The sequence below is a fragment of the Eucalyptus grandis genome, chromosome 8 (genome assembly GCF_016545825.1).
Source record: "Eucalyptus grandis isolate ANBG69807.140 chromosome 8, ASM1654582v1, whole genome shotgun sequence".
Classification (NCBI taxonomy): Eukaryota; Viridiplantae; Streptophyta; class Magnoliopsida; order Myrtales; family Myrtaceae; genus Eucalyptus; species Eucalyptus grandis.
In genome coordinates this window covers 37,314,436-37,333,722 of record NC_052619.1, presented here as the reverse complement: position 1 = coordinate 37,333,722, position 19,287 = coordinate 37,314,436, and the positions used below count along the sequence as shown (strand labels likewise).

At 40.1% G+C, this 19,287-nt stretch overlaps 1 long non-coding RNA gene across 1 annotated transcript; it reads left to right on the top strand.

Moving 5' to 3' along the window:
• Positions 1 to 10,368: 10,368 nt before the first annotated feature.
• LOC120286911 lies at positions 10,369 to 12,785 on the top strand. The gene is made up of 2 exons (XR_005545623.1): positions 10,369 to 10,593; positions 12,368 to 12,785. It is a non-coding gene; the product is annotated as an uncharacterized LOC120286911 (long non-coding RNA).
• Positions 12,786 to 19,287: the final 6,502 nt, after the last annotated feature.

The following is a 19,287-nucleotide window of genomic DNA, read 5'->3' as shown; positions in this document are numbered from 1 at the left end:
CATAATCCGAGATTCTGTTTTGCAAATGACGATGCCGAAATCTAATTCTTTTAAATTGCTAAAATCTTGAGTAAAATATATGTCATATTTAAAGATATTTAAAACATTTCTCAAGCAGGAAGAAACCCCAAAATCGCAGCACATTTCCATCCACAAAAATGGTAAACGGCGAGCATCTAGTAAACTAATCCGGAAGAAATCCACTAAATTGGGCTAAACCACCCTCATTAGTGCTAATATAAACCAATTAAATTAACACTAATCCATATTAACGCTAATCTCACTCAATATTAATTTAAATAAGTTAATTAATACTAATATGATGAGAAAAAAACTAGTACTAATATAACCCCCTAAGTGCAATTAACAACCTAATCAAGGATTAGGGAGTTAATTCACTGGAATTCAATGGTGGTGAGTTCATCGCGACGACAACGCGATGGCGGTGAAAACTCGAGACTACCGTGTCTCCAACGGAGGCCCCACAACAAAGGAAATGGCCCTACAAGCTCACCGCTAGAGAGCTTGGTTCTGTGGAGCTGCTGGTCAGACAGGGACGAGCTGCTGCTGGTTGCTGGCAGTGGCATGGAGGTGCGGCTTGGTGTGGTGTTGGTGTTGTTGGCTGGTGGTGTGCAACAAAATAAAGAAGAAAAAAGGTAAGATCAGAACCTGATGAAGAAGGTGGCATGAAGTATGATGGTGCTGGAGTTGTGGAGATGGATGTCAGGTGGTGTGAAGATGAGTGGGTGGAGGCGTAAGGGTGGTGGCAACAAGAAGATGAAGGAGAAGTTGAAAGGGAATGAGCTGCAGAAGAGGAAAATGGGTGGCAGCAAGGGGAGAACGAAGGGAATGTGCGTGAGGGTGAGGGAGAGAAATAAAAGAAGAAAAAGGAAGAAGTGGGATGGCAGATAAGGGAGGAGAGAATTGTGCGTGAGAGAGAGGGAGAGAGGGAGATAAAGTCAATGAAAAATATCTCAACCATCATCACCTTGCCACAAAAGTCCTCTTACGTTGATCCCTTGTCTCCCAAATACTTTCTTAACTTTAATTTCCCAAAATTAAACCAAATAGGGCAGCCAAATAACACACCCCTCTCCCCATCCGAATTTCCACTCCTTTTCTGAATTGTTCGAAATTGATTTTTTCACAAAATTTTGAACTCAACGAAATTTCGCCGAAAGATGAGACAACGTCCTAAAAATAAATTGTGACGCGTTCGAACGTCCAAATCCCGAAACCGAATTCAATTTCGTAGTTAAAATCGACCGGACTCGATTTTAGTACAACCTAGCATATCGGGTAACTTTTAGGGATTTTACCACGTTTGATCCGTGATCGATAATTTTCGATCCACATTTGTGCATCTTCAACTCGTAGGCTACTCTCGGTTGTTATAAAAATTGCAAGGTTTCAATTACGGATACCGAGTATAAAATCGATGGAAAACCGGGTAAGTGCCATTCAACGCGAATTTCGCAATTAGGCAGAATCACCCGCAATTCAATTACGTGGTTCCATCGAATTGACCTATATCCGATCACAAATCAATTATAATTGTGTCGTATTGGCCCTTGCCGATTATCATGGTTGAGCGATTGATTTCTGATCGAGTTCTCAAGTTTGTCACGTTTATATCTCTTAATGGCTTCACCTAATAAATCAGTTAACTCGAGAGTGATTAGCTCCGAGAAAAATGACCATAAGTGCATTGACGAAATGCCCATTTCGTATAACCAAGACGAGGTCAAAAATTCAAGATGTCACAATTCTTCTCCTCTTATAAAAATTTCGTTCTCGTAATTTAAACCATTACAATTTTTCCACAAAAATGTGGGGGTATTGACGTCTCATTAACTCTTCGCTTTCCCACGTAACTCCTTTTGTCCCGCAGTGTTGCTAGACCACTTTAACCAAGGAGATCATCTTGTTGCGCAGCACTTGCTCCTTTCGATCCATTATCCGAACTGGTTGCTCCAACATCGTCCCAACAAACTGGAGTGCTACAGGCTCTGCCGTACAACGCTTCAAATGGTGCCATCTGGATACTCTGTTAATAACTGTTATTGTAAGTGAACTCAACTAGATGAAGCTATTTTTCCCAGCTTCCTTTGAAATCCAATACGCAATCTTGTAGCAAGTCCTTGACGGTTTGAATTTTCCTCTCATATTGGCCATCTGTCTACCGAAGATAGGCCGTGTTGTACTACAGTTTTGTTCCCAAGGTAGTCTGTAAACTTTTCCAAAAAGTTGCCTTGAACTTCGGGTCTCAATCTGACGTGATCGTCATTGGTACTCCATGAAAATGAACTATCTGTTGCATGTACCACTTAGCATATCTATCCAATATAGAGTCCTTTCGTATAGCAATGTTCTCCATTCTTGGCTCCTCAACTAACATATCAACTACAGTTACCAAACCACCTTGGCAACCCCATCGAAAGAGATTGATCAAGGAAACTCGTTACTTTATCTCAAGAGTCTTATATTATGAAGATTCTTGAATATTTCAATATACAGCATTGTAATCCCATTAATACCCCTGTTATGCAAGGTGAAGGCCTAAGTACTAAGATGTGTCTTAAGACTCCAGAAAAAATTAAAGTAATGGAAACTGTTCCTTACACTAATGCGATCGAAAGTTTGATGTATGCTATAATATGTACTCAACCCGACATATGTTATGACGTGGAATTGGTGAGCCGATATCAATCAAATCTTGGTCAAGCACACTGAAAAGTAGTAAAGAGGATCCTGAGATACTTGAAAGACACCATGAACTATCGACTTTATTACCAAGGGAGTGATTTACGCCTATTAGGCTAAACAGATGCTGATTAGGATAGAGAACCCAAAAGAGCATAATCGACTTCTAGATATGCATTCTTGCTCAATGGATGCGTGATTTATTGGAATAACAAGAAACAGACATGCACAGCCTTGTTTACGATGGAGGCAGAATTTATTGCATGTTTTGCTGCAATGCAAGAAACAGTATGGCTAAAACGTTTCTTAGAAAGTTTAGCCACTGTCACTAAAGTTCCAAGACCAGTGATATTTTATTGCAATAGTCAAGCAGCCATTGCCTATGTGAAGGATCCCAAGTATCATGGAAGAACGAAGCACATTGACATAAAGAACAATTTCATAAAAGATATAATAGCATAGAAAGAAATGATCCTATAATACATTTTAACCAACAGAATGATTATTGATCACGTTGAAATGAGACATTATGTATAAATAAAAACTAAAGAGCAAGTTTAGTACATAAAATAATACGTTGTCTTGATTGGAGTCAAGATGAGGTCTGTGATTTATTTATAACATGATAGTCCTACAATTATGTATGCCTGAAAGATGCCGGATGCAAGTACTTAATCGGGCGCTATAGAAAGAAAGCTGATATAGCACTCAAGCTAAACATGAGTACGTGAGAAGCACGTGACTATGTTTAGGCTGAGATCCGTATAGTAGATATATTTAATGAATGACATATGCTCTTATAGAAAGAGAAATCCACGATAGCATGTAATTCATACTACATATGCATTGTACAGCCAACAAGGGAATGTGAGTGAAATTATCTCTATTTACTCATCGTGTGAGCTCTTGAGGTAATTTATTATTTATCTGATTTTGTACCCTATGTTATTTCTGACTATGTTCTCGAAATGAAAGATTAATGTTGCTACTTTAGCATGTTATCGACGATCATGAATAGATATGGCCTTACGGGACGTGTCTAGGAAAGCAATTGTTCTGAAATGGAAAAAGACATGAGTGCGAAGGAAGGCTATTGTTGTTTTACATCTATCACATGTATTTACTGGTTGACCAATTATATCGCCTTATGTGATTGCGGATATAATTGTAAATACATGATGTTTTAAGAATAATCAAGTATAGCCTTTAAGGGATAGATATACTTGGATTGATGTAACAAAATATGTCTGGGGCACTGTGAGACATCGATTGTTTATACATTTTCGAGTTTGTAGCCATTATGTCATCCCTAACAAGTACATAATTTGAGCTCCCAAGTGCAAGTGTATTCACTGGTCACACGGCTTACTTGCCAATATGAATTGTTTTGTAAATATGATAAATGTTGAATGCCTTATATTCTTGATAGAGTGCTATCAAGCCCATCATGTCTGAGTGGGAGATATTGTATTTAATTAGTATGTCCATAATGGGATGCAATTGTAACGTACTGTTACGTCTTGATATGCTACAATGGAAAGACACCCTTTTGAAAGGGTGTGATGGAGTCATATAAAAGACTCCTGAAAACAACCTTTGGTATGGTTGGAAGAACGTACTCTCAGAAAGAAAGCCTTATCTTTTTCTTGTCCCCTTTCCATCAAAGAAAAAGTAGGCGTTCCATTTCTTCTTTACAAGAACAATTGACATTTATGCTGTGGAAATCGGATGTTTTCCTTGTAATTACGTTCAAACCAACGTGAGGTAATATTGTTCGTGATTCATCTGTAATTCAACATTTGTTCATGGGTAAATTGTTGATCGTGCATTGGAAACAGGTAAGTCGTCTTCCGCCAACTTGAATTCCAACATGAGAGGAACGCAAGGCAATGCCATGATGGAAGAAGTGAACAGAACGGTCGTCTGCGTCGCTCATCCCAACCAGGACTTGGGAGCAGCGAACTCTAGTGAGATTTATAGCCACGAAGACAGCGTTGTCTTAACTGGAATTCCTGCCGGACGTGTCCTTCGTTGATCACACCAGGTCAGCTCATGATTTGACTTGACCAACGGCCTCGCTGCTGCAGCTCTCGGCGGCTCTTGTCTTAGATCTCGGTCTGGCGTCGGAAGACAGGGCAGAACAAGGCAGGGCGAGGTTGAGGCCATTTGGGACAGACTCGACCGTTCCGAGAGGCGTTGCTGCGTGTACGAGTGTTGCCCGGGTCAGGGGCACAAGGACAAAGTATTGGTGTGAAGCGGGTCGCCTGAGGTGCTGGCGTGGTGTCCACCGGATCACCATCACGGCGAGAGACCGGATGAACGACGGAAATGGCGTCCCGTGAAGGGCTGAGCTCAAGCTCGGATGCCTGTGGAGGTCCCGTTCTTGGAGATGAAAGACTCGAGACCGAGCCGTTTCTTCTCTTCTTTTGAGCTTCGTGTACAAAGTCCACTAAAGCTGAAATGGGCAAATTCTATAGATGGGCCAGAGTTGCTTGAATTGGGGTCGTATGAATTGGTTGACCGGGCCTTATCTTTCCTTTTTCTCTCTCTCTCTTTTTATTATTAAATTTTCATCATATAAATGTCCACATGATATATCGACTAAAATTCAAGTATCAACAATAAAAAAATAAATAATTTTAACCTTTCATGTAAGGCTAATTTCGAAAAAATAAAAAGTGAGATGAACTTAAGTTTTCTTGTGAATGCATTTGATGAGTCTAATCAATGCTAGAGTCTAAGTTTGCATTCAAATGATATCTAAAACTATTGCATGGACGTTAATTTAGTCTTCAATTTTCCAACTTTGCCAATTTAGTCATAAAGGTTTGTGCATAGTTCCAATGAAATCATTCTAGCCAATTTTCACCGAAAATCAGTGTGCCACATAGGACAGTGGACGATGATTAGACTGCCACATCAATGATGTTGGTGAAAATTGACGAGAATAACTACATTTGAAATTTATGATAGGGTTAAAGATTAAATTGGTAAATTAAAAAAATTAAAACTAATTTGGCATTTGTACAAAACGTCTAAGATTGATTGAGTAATTTTTTTGATAATCCGTGAGAATAATGTAAATTAGAGTCTTGTGAACCAAAGTTCCATTAATCTTTTTTCTAAGACATGTCTACGTTCCGGTGGACCGATTCTTTCTACAAGTCCACTAAACTTATCATCCAATCATCTTATCGATAGTTCATAATTCATTCGAAGGCTACAAAATTCAGTAGTGATTTTTCCCCAAAAATATTGAAATCCAATTAATTTATATCAAAGATCAATAGTACATTTAAAAAGATCATATCAACACGTTTAACAAATAACGGGTCATGCAATCCCCAGTTTTGAGCTTTCCACGTAAATGTCCAAAACAACTCCATTATCATCATATAGAAAGCTTGCCCTTTCCGAATTTGGTTTGGCGCAATTAAGCTTGTAATTATTAAGGACTTTCACTCACACAACATCAATAATACATCAATAATAAGACACTGAAAATTGGCTATTTATGAAACAGAAGGTCAGTGATATCCCTTTTTGCAAGTACCTTAACTTTTGCTCATTATGCAATCCGCTACGTGAACCTATTTTTCAATTAAGTATTTATTTATTTATTTTTTGTTGAAAGAAAGATTTCATTTATTTTTCAAAATAAGCATAAAAGGCTTTCAAGCCTAGCAAATCCCAAGTATCTGCCAAACAAAGTAAAATGCCAAAATGCAAATAACAAAGCACAATCTGCAACTAGCACATTCTAATTTTTCAGAAGCAGATAATAATTTTCAAAAGTAAGGTCTCCAAGCCCAAAACCATACCTAGAAGTCTCAAAATTGAACAAGACTTAGACCTCTATGTGGCATCCCAAAATTCAAGATAAGCTCTAAGGTGTATTAAAGCCCGTAATTAGGTAATGAAATTTCCTATGGCTTATGCTTTAGCCATTAGTCTCTTTTTAAGATTAGGTGATTTGTGCTTGTGCCTATGAGATTTTTTAAATTTGATAGATTAATCTATACTTGGCCATGCACTTTATGGATTAAATTCCTATAAATAAAATGTCAGAAGATTTTGGCCATGTAAGATTTAGTAATTTAATTCTTAAAATAAATGATAAGAAAAAGGGTAAAATTGATTTTAATTAGGTTGGGCCTTAGGCCCATTGGCCTAAGCTTTAATGGGCCAAGCTAGTCGGCCCAATTAGAGCCGCGGATGGGGCTGCTGTTGCCGGCCAATTGAGGCCCAAGGAGGAGTGGCCGTTGGCCACAAAGGAGGCCCAAACCCAAAGCCCAAGCCCATCTTGCATGTGTGGTGACAAGTGGCAAGAAGGGTGGCATGCATTGGCCAATTGAAGGCAAACTAATCATTGCAAATGATTAGGAAATGGGGAATAAAAGGGAAGAGGAGAGAGAGAGGTGGCTGGTTGAGCTACCGCCCAAAAAGAGAGAGAGATTGTGCGAGAGAGGGAGAGTGAGGCCAAGAGGGAGGAGAAGCCGAGAGGAAGGAGTCGCCGTCGCTCGTCGTCTGTCCGCCCGTGTGCTGCCGTGTTCGCCGCTGTGTGCCGTCGTTTGTGTGGTCTAGAGGCAAGTTGGGAATCCATTTTCTACTCTTGCACCAATGTTTTGCATGTAGGGTCGAAATCTAAGTTGTTTGGAGGCATGGGAGTGAAGCAAGTGTGGTTGGATCTTGAGATGCATGCTGTTTCGCATGAACTGTTTGATTCAGAAACTTGTGAGAGCTTGCATGCATGTTTTGAGTTCGATTTTGACTTTGATCTCTCATTAAAGTTGTAGCTAACATCTTAAACTACAACATAATAAAATTTGGTATAAAATGATGGAGATTTGAGGGGTCAAACTCTCATGCTACGGAGATGCTAGATCTGGAATGTTTTCGCATGAACTGTTTGAGTCAGAAACTTGTGAGAGCTTGCATGCATGTTTAGAGTTCGATTTTGACTTTGATCTCTTCATGAAAGTTGTAGCTAACATCTCAAAATATAACATACTAAAATTTGGTGTAAAATGACGGAGATTTAAAGGGTAAAACACTCATCCTACGGAAACATCAGATCTGGAACGATTTCACTGACCTTTCGGTGGATTTGTGGTTGCATGCTGATTTCTACTGAGAATCTCTTTTCGACTTCTTCATGAAACTTGTAGAGAACATCTTGAAGTTCAACATACTCAAAAAAATGAACAAGTGTAGCCTAGTGAATCAGCTTACTCTTGAAAACCGTAGATCTGGAGACGCAGTACAGGTTACCCGAGACTTCATGGACCTATATGGAGACTGTCATGGCTGTCTTTTATCATGATGTTTAGTGGTGTGCAATTGTATCATGATTGTTGGAGGGAGAGACGATGATGTTATATTTTTCTTCCACTAATGAGTCACGCTGGGACCGTTTTAAAAAAAGAAGAAGAAATGTCTATGTTTTACAATGCTTCTTCGAAGAGGTGTAGCTAGTGTTCCATTAGGTGTAATGTTAGGTGCCTGGCAACCCTAAGGGGGTTCGGGGTGTCACACTCTAAATTATAGTAAATAGTTTTTGCAAATGATAAGCACTAAAATCTCACTCAGTTCATTGGCCCAAGCCTTATTCTCCAATATAAGTTGGAATCTCGATTTCGTACTTTCGTGAATTCATCTGAAAATATTGGGCTCGTTAGAAATCTCACGATCGGACCGGTGCAAAAATCACAATAAATAACCTTTCGTTTCTGCATTTTAGAGGGCGGTGAATCTACTCATTGGTTTCTTGCTCCTTCAATTCTCACGTTTCTCTTGTTTTCGTGTTGTCAAAGTAAGTTCGAACTCACTCATTTTCAAATTTCATACAAAAATGCATGCCAGGATGTTGTAACGTTTGTTGAGAATCATATAATTTATAGTATGTTGGTGTGTTGCTCGATTAAGTAGTCGAAACTGGAGTTGAAATGAAAACTCAAAAGCATAGAAAATGTCATTATGCTGCCTGTTTGAATAGTTGAAAATGTACGTTCTTAGGCATTCATAATGTCAAAATTAGATCTCAAGTTATATGACGTCATTATGCTGCCAAAATGTCACTAGAAATTATACATGTTTATAGCCCGTCATGTGACTGTTTAGATCTAAATTAGGTTATTGCACTATAGGCTATCACATAAACATGATAGAACGCACGTTGTTATTGTTGCTCCTCTAAACTGTGTAGTGCAGAGGTGACATAGTTGGTGAATTTATCACACATAGATTTTACCTCTGTCCCTACATAAAGAAAAGTTAGATTCGTAGGGCGTGCATGTTTTCGTTTCTTTTTTTTTTGTTTAAAAACAGATTTTTGTTTTTTGTTCTCGAGAACAAAAAAAAAAAGATAGAAACGTATTTGTTTGCGTTTCCATTCAAAAACTATTTTTTTTTAGTTCCCGAACAAAATTGGAACAAAAAAAGAAACAAGAAAAAAAAACTTAGGCCTGTTTGGGTCGATTTCGGTGTTTGTTCCAGGAACAGAAATTTCTGTTTTTTGTTCTTTTGTTCCCGGGAACAAAAAGGAACAGAAACAAGAAAAAAAAAATTTTGTGTTTCTTGTTTCTGAAACACAAATGAGAAATACTTTTTTTTCTTTTTCTTTTTCTCTTATTTTCTTGTTCTTTTTCCTTTTGGCCGGTCGCCGGGCCTCGGCCATGGCCGGCGACCGGCCGACGAGGCCGGCGGCCTCGCCCGGCCACGGCGAGGCTCGCCGGCCCGGCGAGGCCGAAGCTCGCCGTCCCGGCGAGGCCGAGGCTCGCCGTAGGCGGGCGAGGGTCGGCCTCGCCATGGCCGGGCGAGCTCGAGCTCGCCCGAATCAGCGAGGCCGACCTCGCCCGCCGGCCCGGCGAGCCTCGGCCTCGCCGAGCCACCGCCACGCCGACCAGCGGTGGCTCGGCGAGGCCGAGGCTCGCCCGCCGCCGGGCGAGCTCGGCCTCGCCGGATTTGGCGAGCTCGAGCTCGCCAGCCCATGGCGACCGCGCCGGCTGGGCGAGCTCGATCTCGCCCCGGGATCGGGCGAGGCCGAGCTCGCCCGGCCCGAGCCTCGGCCTCGCCGAGCCACCGCCAGTCGGCGTGGCGGTGGCTCGGCGAGGCCGAGGCTCGCCGGCCCGGGCGAGCTCGGCCTCGCCGATCCGGGCGAGCTCGAGCTCGCTGACCCACGGCGACGCCGACCTCGCGCCGGCCCGGCGAGCTCGATCTCGCCCCATCCGGCGAGGCCGAGCTCGCCAGCGGCCGGCGAGCCTCGGCCTCGGCGGTGGCCCGGCGAGGCCGCGCCTCGCCCGCCGGGCGGCTCGGCCTCGCCGAGATCAAGGCGAGGCCGACTCGCCGGCCGGTCGCGGCCAAGGCCTTGGCCGGCGACCGCCAAAGGAAAAAAAAAAAATGAAAAGAAAAAAAAAAAAAAAGGAAAAATAAGAAAAAAAAGAAAAATAAAAGAAATAAAAAAATTATCCAAATTTACCAAACATGTTTCTGTTTATTTTATTCCGGAACAAGTTTACTAAACGCGTTGTTTTGTTCAAAAATTGTTCCGGAACAGAAACATTTTTTTTCTATTTCGTTCCTGGAACAATTTTTAAACAAAGAAACACAACCAAACGCGCCCTTACTTCTCCATTCCGAAACACATCTTGAAGGGCTAAAAAGAACAAAAACGAAACACTTCTCTTTCGTTCGTGCCCTACCCGAAACAACGCTCTCCCTTTTCCGGCATCTCTCACAAGTTCACCACCGGCTGACTCTCCGGCGCCTCCCACTCGGCTGACTCTTCGGCGACTCCCCACTCCGCCCGACTCTCCAGGCGCCTCCCCACTCGGCTGACTCTCCGACGCCAACAGCTGCTGCTCCTTCATCGGCTGAAGCTTCTAAATCGAGGTAAGTTTCTGCTGCTCCTCCTTCTCCGTTTGACGAGGGCTTCGGCGAGCCACCTCGCAAATCTGGGCGACGGTTGCTTCGAGTGCGACAGCTCGCTCGAGCCAGCGCTTGCCTAGATTTGCGAGAGGCTCGCTCGAGCGAGCCCTCGTACTCGAGCCCCAAGCGAGTGTTGCTTGCCCAGATCTACGGCAGATCTAGGCGACGGCTACTCGCTGGAGCTGCTCTGCTGAGCTCGAGCTGCTCTGGTCGCTCGCTCGAGCTGCTCCGGTCGCTCGGGCGAGCAGCGACGCCTTCCGAGCGAGCCCCTTGCGCTGAGCCCCGAGCGAGCAGACTCGCCCAGATGTGTGGTAGCGTCTACTTGCTCAAGTGAGCGTCGCAAGCGGAGCAGCAACTCTCTACTTGCTCTAGCGAGCGTCGCTGCTCTGCTCGCTCGAGCGAGCGCTGCTTACTCGAGCGAGCGTCGCGAGCAGAGTAGCAACGATTTGCTCGCTCGAGCGAGCGACTCACAGGCGAGCGCTGCTCGCTCAAGCGAGCGTAGAGATGACATCTTGCAAGACTATTGAGCGATGATACTAGCTGTGGAAGGGCTCTGCTCTAGTATGACTTCGTACCCGTCGCTAAAATTATCCATGCCTCGAGCAAACAGTTGCCAAAAGAGACTACGGGCACACGACCCTTGGTTGCTTGCACTCGTGTAGATCGCATCCTATAACCTCCCGAAATAGCTGTCCCTCTTTTCTAAGCTGTAACCCGATGAATTCGATGACTTGCTAAATTCGCCGAGTATGATCGGCTTATTGAGGGAGTAGAGCAGCAACGCTCTGCTCGCTCAAGCCAGCGACTCGCAGGTGAGCGCTGCCGAGGTTTTAGTAGTGTAAGGCGTAAGGAGCATTGTTAACTTAGGAGTAGACATAATTTTGTCAATGCATTTGCTAGTTTTTGCTTATACACTCTGTTTTACGTTTTTGAAAATTGCTGCTTTCATCCTCAGGTAGTTCCATCCATTGTCATTACATTTGTAAAATATGATAATTGAATGATGATGTGAAGGGAGAAGCATTATGGAAGCTGAGGAATGGCTTATATCATTCGTCCTCTTACTTTTTTATAACAATCAATTAAACTTTTTATTTTCCCCCTCTAATTTTCCAGATGTAGTTTTTCATGAGTTGTCCCTATTGTTGGTTTTAGGGTCTTGTAGATGTAGGATGTGGTTTATGTTTTCAGTTACAAGTAATCAAAATGCCGATACATGGACATTTTGAAATGTTTAATGATGCGTAGTAAGTACTCACATTAATCTCCCCAATGCAAAGTCTATCTTTTCTTCAGAATGTAAATCCATCTTCCCCTTTGGATCAATTTCAACTGTTTCAGTTGCATTAGCCCATGATCTATCTAAAGAGATATGTTTCCTTGACTGTGTTACACAGCAATCTCTCTTCATGTCTACATGTACTAAGACGATCGATGATTATGTTACAATAATAGAATTTAGTCTATGGAATTCGGTCCACCGCATTAGGAAGAGGGACACTTTGTGAAGATGCTGAGGTTGAGAGAATGAGTCTGTCAGTTCTTTCTCTCTCAGAGAGAGAGAGAGAGAGTGAAGTATAGGAGCGATTTTGCTCCCTTCCTTTCTTTCCTGATTTTTTTCTTAGCAATTAATTAATTCTATCCATCTATTTTGCCAATTTGAGTGAGCTTCTTTTCCCAAGATTGTTCCATCTGTTTTAGCTTTTTCAGTGATGTTTCTTTTTTGCTTTTTTTGCAGATTGTACATTGGAAAAATCATTTAAAATTTCCAGAGGACGCCAGATTGTCACCTGAAGCAAGGGATTTGATTTGTAGGCTTCTTTGTGATGGTCAAGGATATATTAGGAGTTGAAATCAGAACATTAGATTGAACTTTCGAGCATCCTCTGGTGTCTGTCAAAAGTGTGGTATTTTTATAGGTCAGGGTTAGAAAAAAAGGGTGGAGGTTGCTCTTTTCTTCTCTCTAAAAGTAAGTCTAGCAATATGTAATCCAGCTCTGATAATTGCTCCCCTTTGTTCTCATGTCGATGTCTTCTTGTGAACTTGCTGCAGCTGTTGGCTTCTCATTCATGTGTTGTGTCAATAAGTATGAAGGAGGAATAAGGCAACAAATACAGTTCATTGGCTTTTGATGCCGTGAGAAAGCTTTTTTTTTTGTTTTTTTTATGGTGATGTCATGTATGAAAGGGTTCATGTTGAGATCTATAAGATACTCTTCTTTTGCTAGTTCGTATTGTACGAATTTTACTAATAAAATTTTCTCTCAAGTATGCACATATGACCATGTTCAAAATGTTTTTCTTCACTCACCATGATGAAAATTAAATTGATGAGCATTTCATGAGAATGAGAATTCAATACCAAGTTTACAGTTTATTAAAAAAAAGCACTTGAGAAAAATTTGGTACAAACTTTACTTACTAAATTTTCTACCAAGTATGCACATATGATCACATTCAGAATGTTTGTCTTCTCATCATGAACAAAATTAAATTGATGAGCATTTCATGAGAATGAGAATTCAATATCAAGATTACACTTTATTTAAAAAAAAAGCACTTCAAAAAAATTTGGAACAAAATTTTTATAGTTAACCAAACGTGTTTCTGTTTTTTTTATTTCAAGAACAAAAATTATGTGCAGTTACCAAACGTGTTTATGTTCTTTTCTATTCCAAGAACAAAAATTATGTGCAGTTTGTGTTTCTGTTCTTTTTCTATTTCAGAAACAGAAATTTTGTACAGTTACCAAAAGCGTTCTTTTGTTCAAAAACTGTTCCCTCGAATAGAAATAGTTTTTTCTATTTTTGTTCCCTGAAACAATTTTTGAACAGAAACGTTACCAAACGCGCCCGTAGTTAATCCACCTGCTCCGAGTCACGCACAAAGGACAGAACAAAGGATGTTAAGGCCTAGCACTACTCTTTACATGATATAGTAAATCTTCTTACCAAATTGAATAAACTTGCTTGTGAGATGGGAAAGCTAAATAGAGGGGCAGGCCAACAAAAGAAAGTTGTATTGAAATGCCACTTTGCTTCTCGCACTTCCTTCTCACTTCCTTTGATCACCTTTACTTGGTCAAGCTTGGAGGAAGCATGACATTAGAACGCTCTTTATCCGTGAATAACGATACAAGTTATGTACCAAAGGAATTGGGTTCGAGTGTGAAATTGGCTTGATAATGCAGTTGAAGGTTAAAAAAGAAAAAGAAAAATAGCCATCGCAATTCGAACGCATGAACAGAGGCCAAAAGCATGCAACCACTGGCACTGATTTCATGACTTTGACTTGAAAAATGATTTTCAAAAAAAAAAAAAAATTGTTTTGACGTAACTGAAAAGAAATGATGTGTCTCTACATAAACGTCACCATGTTTGAGTGAAGCCGCAAATAGAATAAATGACTCCTTACACAGTATGGTTTACATTTCACATCGTTGTCATATTTTGCATCCGATTTGCTATGCTGTGCTATATGTGATTATTGCTGTATCATGCCATTGTTATGTCCTGCATTTGATTGGCATGTCATAGTGAATGTAATTATTGTCATATCATGTCATTTTATTGTTATGTCTTGCATCTAATTTGCCATGTCATTCTATATGCAATTACCGCCATGTTATGTCATCTCTTCCTTATGTTTTGGATCTAATTTGCCATGTCATGCCACATGTGATAATTGTCATGTCATGCCATTCCAACTTTTGTGTTGCATATAATTTGTTATGTCATGTTGCATGTGATTTTTGTTATGTTTTGATTTGCCAAATATACTACACATAATTATTATCATATCATGCCGTTGTTATGTTTTGCATATGATTTGTCATGTTTTGCTATATGTAATTATTGTCATATCATGTCATTTCATCGTTATATTTTGTATCTGAATGGCCATGTCATGTTGTATATAATTATTGCCATATCATGTCATCTCATTATCATACCTTATATCCAATTCATCATACTATGTTGATATTGTTATTGTCATGTCATGTCAATTCATTATTATGCTTTACATTTGATTTGTCAAGTTAGTTATACATGAGTATTGTAATTTCATGTCATTCATTTCATGATTATATCGTGCATTTGATTTGTCATGTCATACTACATGTGACTATTGCCATGTCATGCCTAATGTCATTCCATTGCTATGTCTTGCATCTAATTTGTCATGCATTCTGCCCACATGTGAATACTATAATGTCATGTCATTTCATTGTCATGTTTTGCATCTAATTTGCCATGTCATGCTGCATATGATTATTGCCATGCCTTGTCTTCTTGTCATTATGTCTTACATTTGATTTGTCTTATCATGTTGCATGTAGTTATTGTCATGACGAATCATCTCGTCGTTATGTTTTGCATTTGATTGTCATGTCATGTTACGTGTTATTATTGCCATTTGCATCATCATAATCTTTTACATTTGATTTGTTATGTCATGCTACTAAAGACTATTATCATGTCATGTCATCACTTGTTTGTACGTCTTATTTGTCATATCATGTTGCATGTAATTATTGTCATATCATGTCATTTCATCATTATTTTTTTCCATTTGATTTACTATGTTGCATGTGGTCATTGCCATGGCGTCAACTTCTTGTTATGTCTTGTGTGATTTGTCATGTCATGCTCTATATGATTATTGCCATGCCATGTCATGTCATCTTGTCATCATGTCTTGCATTTGTTGCCATGTCCTGGTGCATTGATTATTATCATATCATGTCATTTCATCATCATTTTCCATTTGATTTGTCATGGCTAGTTGTAAGTGGTTATTGCTATCTTATATCATTCTTGTACGTTATGATTGAAGTTTGCATTTCAATTAATAGTTTCATACACACTTTCACACAGAAATAGTCATGTCATACTACGTGTGATTATTGCCATTCGCATGATCGTTATCTTTTGTATTTGATTTATCATGTCATGCTACTTGAGACTATTACCATGTCATGTCATTTTTTTTTATTTTTTTTTCCATTTGATTTACTATGTTATGTTGCATGTGATTATTGCCATGTTATCATCTCGTTGTTATGCTTGCATGTGATTTGTCATGTTATGCTATATATAGTTATTGCTGTGTCATGTCATCTAGCCACCATGCCTTGCATTCGTTGTCATGTCATGTCATTTTATCATTCTATTTTCCATTTGATTTGTCATGGCTAGCTATATATGATTATTGCCATGTCATATCATTCTTGTACGTCATGATTGCATTTCAATAAATAATTTCATGCACACTTTCACGCGAAAACGGAGGCATGCCACTACACACGAGAAAACGTTCTTGTTGATCAATAACCACTTTGACAAAGTGTTTTGCAAATATTTCAAGATTTTCAAATAAAAACATCTACACGTTTAGGAAATCAATTGATGAATGCTTATCCAAAAACATGCTTGCGGTATCGAAAGGGTGTTATGGGATTCTAATCCATCCTACGCGTAACTAACTTATGAACCTTAGACCTCATTTTATTGTTTGACCAGTCCCTACACGCGAGCACCTAATTAGTCGATTTTCCTATCACTATTTGGATCTTTTGGCTGTCAATTGACTTAGGTTTATCTATATTAGTTGGTGGGAAGAGCAACTCTATTATGATATTTATGTTCATGATCCTATCTTGATCCAATAGTTTGCTCGAACCTAGGGTTGATACTAGGGGTTGAAGGCGATGCTTGTGTAGGAATCTCTAGTCTGCCGCTTTAAATTGCTAGACGTCCATTCGTGTTAACATATAAATTACACGTATCCTATTGCGTCATATTTGAATATTCTCTCTGTAATTCCTGTTTTACCTTGTGTCATTCCAATGTTGTCAGTCCTAAATTTTAGTTTCTATCAATCATTTGAGAACAAATAAAAGAAGTTTTTTCGAGTGTTCCGTGGGATTTCGTGGAAGATAAAAGATCATGGGATAACCAAGGCAATCGCACTCGAAGGTTTTCTTATTCATATTTGTTGCCTCAATGATAACATGAGTATCTCTGAACGGCCTAATCTCTCTAGAGAGCTCCAATTTACCAGCCTACCACATTCCCTAACAAAAATATCATGGATGGATAGTGGATGATATATATAGGAACGCAATAGATATTTATCCTATGTTTGTGGGGGAGGAGTAAGGAAAATTTGGAAGGAAAATACAACAAAATTTCGAATTTTCACTCCATTTTGTCTCTAAAGACATGAAAAGTTTTTCCATTTTCCATCAAAACTCCCCTTCGCCCCATTTTTCTCCATTTCCTAAACACAGCAATAGGGGTTTAATTGAAAAAAAAAAAAGTATGGGTGGGGAAAGTAGGAAAGAACCGAAAGCTTGGTGCTGTTTAGCAATTAGTACAAAGATTAGGCTTTAACTTAACAAAGAAGCTAACCCCGCCTTTTCGGTTTCTCTTCATTAAAATTGACCTCCGAGTCAACGCAGTCGACTAGCTTTCACGTACACACACACACTCTCTCTCTGTGGCGCTTCGCAGTGCTTTTCCGTGCTGCTTCCGACGAAGAAGATGGACCGGTCACCGCCAATACGCCATCGCCCTCCCAGCCGCGGCGGCGGAGAGGCGGCGGACGCGGCGCTGGGCCCCCGCCTCCACTGCCGCAATACCCGTATCCTTACTATCCTCACGCTGGAGCCTGGACTCCTCCGACTTTTCTCATGACACCACAGGATCATCATCATCATCATCCTCCTTTCCATCATCCTCACCAGCATCAGCAACAGTTTTTCCCGAGCAACATAGAGCGGCTGGAGATGATCGACTGGGCCGTCGCGAAGGCTCGGCAGGATCTCCTCGCCGCCGGATTGAGCATCTCATCCTGGAAGGTCTCGCAGGCCGCGGTGTTGGCTCTGCAGGTCGAGTCGTGGAGCTCCTTAGGATTCAGCATGCAGCAAGTGCCATCTCTCCAGAGCTTAATGGTTGTTGAGGGAAGGGTAAGAGTTCTTTGATCGTTGTTAAAGTTTTATTTCCTCTCTGTTTTTGAGACTGCTTGAAACTGTGTGGAATGAGTGATGGCTGATGAAAAAATCCCTGTTCTAAGTAAACTTCTTCGTCAAGGTCTTCCTCTAAGGTCAGGATACTGTGATGGTTAGTGGGGGCCATGAGCATGCTGTTTTTTCTTCTTCTTCTTTTTTGTACTTTTTTGTCTTCTGCCTTTGCTTTTCTTTTCTTTTCTTTTTTTTTTTTTTTGGGGTAAAGGCCTTTGCTTTTCTTTTTATTTCCTAATAATTGCGCTTAATGTGCCAATGTACTCCATCAAATGCACGAAACATAATCCCTAAATCTTTTATTTATTTGATTGAGATACCCATTGGATTAAGGTAGTTTGCTTCCCCGTGCATTATCATTCTTCCTCAAGCAAGTATTTCCTAAATATGATACTCGAATAGTCTACAAGGATTTATGGTCGTCTTCTTTCCTTTGCTTTTGCCATGATTGCTTAACATATATCTGCAACCTACTTGTGGTTTTCTCTTAATAGAATGTGGGATTAATGACATAACCACAAAGTCATAGATAAATGATCATACAAATGGTAGAAAAGTTGAAGAAGTTAACACCTGGAAAGGGTTTCTATATGCTTCTACCTAGTATAAGTTACAAATAAAGTTCAATCTATGTTTGGAAGGGTTTTTTAAGCAGATCTGTTGCCCAACCCAAACATGTCTCAGGTTTATCTTTTAAATTATACACCTGTGAAAAGACTTTCTTCCTTTTTGACTCACTTATTTGTTTAACATTTTCAGATAAATTCATTTATCCATTGCTTTGTCGAAACCCGGAGAATCACCTCATTGTATGATCTGGAAAGAGCAATCTGTGAAAATGAGGGCATTGAACGATTTGAAGGGCTTGCACTGGGCCCATTTTTGCGACATCCCCTTGTTACTCAATACTTTTCCCTGAACAGCGATGTGACTGAAGTGTTCAAGATAACAAGTGGGCAGATTGTATGGTACCTTGGTAAATTTTTATCTGAACGCAGGAGTAGAGAAGGCGTTGAGATTGGGACCTCCTCAGCTTTATAGCCAAAAAGAAATCAGTCTCACAAGTGGAAAAGCTTGGAATACGAATTCAAAGCTTGGGGTGTGTCCTTTTTTTTTTTTTTTTAATTTGTTTTAACTGATAACAAAATTACAGGGGACAATGAAAAAATAATAGGAAAGCTGATTTCATCCTATGTCCTTTAGATGCATAGTTGCCGATAATTTTCTTTTTAGTTTATTTAGATTTTGGACACAAAGATTAGTGATTGCACAAATTATTAAAGCACTGAGAATGTAACTTAACTGATGTTTCCCAGGTTCTAATTGACTTGCTTGACAAAGTTGACACTAGATTTTAAGGATTGAATTCTTCAGAGCAACAGCACATATTAGGATAATTGTATTATTTCAGTATTTAGTTGCTCTTGATAGCTACTTTCAAAATTAGCACATGCAAACAGCCTTTTTTCAAAAGAGGAAATTTTCCTATCTTGGTTCACTACTTAAAAATCTCCCTCTATTATGCACTCCTGATTTTGTGTCCTCAATTCTTATAGGATGAGCAGTTAAACTTGATGATTGCAAAGTGAGCAGGTTCCTTATACGGTGAACCTTTGTATAGTTGAACCTGTCTAG